Source organism: Palaemon carinicauda, chromosome 4, assembly GCF_036898095.1.
Source record: "Palaemon carinicauda isolate YSFRI2023 chromosome 4, ASM3689809v2, whole genome shotgun sequence".
Lineage (NCBI taxonomy): Eukaryota > Metazoa > Arthropoda > Malacostraca > Decapoda > Palaemonidae > Palaemon > Palaemon carinicauda.
In genome coordinates, this window is record NC_090728.1 from 166,906,385 (window position 1) to 166,908,884 (window position 2,500).

At 43.8% G+C, this 2,500-nt stretch overlaps 1 protein-coding gene across 2 annotated transcripts in view; it reads right to left on the minus strand.

Annotated features, from left to right (window-relative positions):
* The window catches only part of Balat (Beta-alanine transporter), a 126,228-nt gene that overhangs the window by 40,401 nt on the left and 83,327 nt on the right, over window positions 1-2,500 (minus strand). The window lies entirely within an intron of this gene.

Genomic DNA, 2,500 nt, shown 5'->3' on the forward strand with positions numbered 1-2,500 from the left:
AATGAATTGACGAACAAGATGACTGAACTCGAAAGGCGGATTGACGAACTCCAGGAAAAGCTGAATGAAAGAGATCTGGAAATTCGAGAATCCAATGACTTATCCAAAAAGCTGGAAGAACGAACGGAAGAAGCAGAAGAGGAAAGACCAGTCACTCGTCGAAACGTTCTGGAATCTGAGATGGATCGGTGTATACAAAAAGAAGACTTTGATTCGGCGTTGGTTTTCCTAAGAGTTGTCCTTGAAGATTTTGACGACGTGTTGGAATGCCGTGTGAAGGAGCTCAGATGCCTGATGGCATTGGGCAGATGGGATGAGGCCCAGAACGTTTTAGCTGAACTGCCCGATGAACACAAAGTAAACTCGGATGTAAGAGTGGAATCTGCCATACTTTGTGCAAGTCACTGTGACTTTGAGGAAGCTGAAAAAATTTTGGACGAAGTTCTGAAGGAATGCCCAAATCACCCTAGGGCACTCAAAGGACGGGAGTTCCTGCAGCGGCAGGTCTTATGGAATACGATTCCCTCAATGATAGACAACTCGGAATTTGATGCTGTCTTGGAAACAATTGCACGATGTCAGTCGCTAGAGTCCTTCTTCCCCTGGGCTCGAGCAGAACTGCTTCAATTGAAAGGGAATATCTTGTGCAAGCTTCGACGGCTGGAAGAAGCTCGTGAATGTTTCCTGAGTGCTCTTGCTATTGACGAGACAGATACCGAAATTAGATTAAGACTCGGTCTATGCTACTTATTAGATGGAAAATACAGAGATGCAATTGCTCTATTTGAGCAACTGGACGAAGAGGAACAGCTGCAAGAAGACTTCGTATTTTATGCCGAGGCATTGGAAAGAATGGAAAGAATGGGATGTCCGTTCAAAAGCATCGGTGTTAAAACAGACGCTTCCCAGAAGGAAATAGAAAAAGCCTACAGGAAAATGGCACTCAAGTACCATCCTGACAAGTGCCATGGGTCTGACATAGACCAACAGGAAGTACATGAGATCATGCAACGGATCAACTACGCAAAAGATCTTTTAACCGACAACGAGAAGAGGAAGGAATACGACGAAGTCAGAAAATTTGTCGAAGATTTTGCAGAGGAACTTTTCGAAAATCCCAAGATGCAGGAATGGTTGGATGAAGATGAATCGGATGAATGGGATGGTTCGGATTATGAATATGATTCCGATGCTGATGAGGAGTATGATTTTGACTCTGATGATGATTATCTAGTTGATGAGGATAATATGTTGATGGAATATTCATATGAAGAATATTCAAGTTATGAAGAAGAGGAAGAATTCGATGAGGAGGAGGGAGAATCCGATGAGGAGGAGGAGGAGGAAATCGATGAGGAGGAGGAGGAGGAAATCGATGAGGAGGAGGAAGAAATCGATGAGGAGGAGGGAGAATTCGATGAGGAGGAGGAGGAGGGAGAATTCGATGAGGAGGAGGAGGAGGGAGAATTCGATGAGGAGGAGGAGGAGGAAATCGATGAGGAGGAGGGAGAATTCGATGAGGAGGAGGAGGAGGAAATCGATGAGGAGGAGGAAGAAATCGATGAGGAGGAGGGAGAATCTGATGAGGAGGAGGAGGAGGAAATCGACGAGGAGGAGGAAGAAATCGATGATGAGGAAGAAATCGATGATGAGGAAGGAGAATTCGATGAGGAGGAGGAGGAACTTGAGAAAGAATTCGATGAGGAGGAGGAAGAAATTGATGAGGAGGAGGAGGACTTTGAGCAAGAAGAGGAGGAGGAGGAGTAAAACTTTAATATCCGGAGTAGCGGATTCTCCTTGATACCAACGAATTTGTGCTGTTAGTCTTCAATATAGGTTAGAGCTACTAAGAGACAAGTTGAAACAGCTTTTGACTTAGATGCCGGGTTTGAAGGACATCTCCAGCAAGTGCTCAGTTACCCAGCTTAAAGGATATGGGGAATACCCTGAAGGACTTGCTCTGCAGAGGGAAAAATCTCCGCTTTTTCTAGTATGCTATGTTCCCTGGTGGAGTCGTACAGGGGCTTCGTCAGGTGAACAAATGGTCAGATATCTAGATCAATTCTTTCGGATACTAACCTTCGGGTGCTTCTGGGGGAATAACCTAGAAGACTGGCTCTGCAAAGGGAAGAGCGGAAATTCTTCTAGTATGCAGTCAGGTCCTTATTGGGTGGACCAAGGAAATTAGGCTGGGGAAAAAGCTGAAGGATTGTGAGAGCACTGTCCAATACTGGAGAGGTAGAAGACCTGTACCAAGGTGCAAATGGAAGGGCATTTAGATCAGTAGCAGAAAAAATTATAATAATCGTAAAAAAACAATAAAATAAATCAGCAAAGAGAGGAAGAGGAGAAGCAGGAGAAAAAAGAGAAAAACTACAAAATTGAAAAAAAAAAAATAAAAAAATGAAAAGCGGAGAAGAGAAGTGGCTGAGGAAGCAGAAAAAAAAAACAAGAAAAAAAAGACCAGAAAAATCCAAAAAAAAGGAGGCAGCAGCATAAG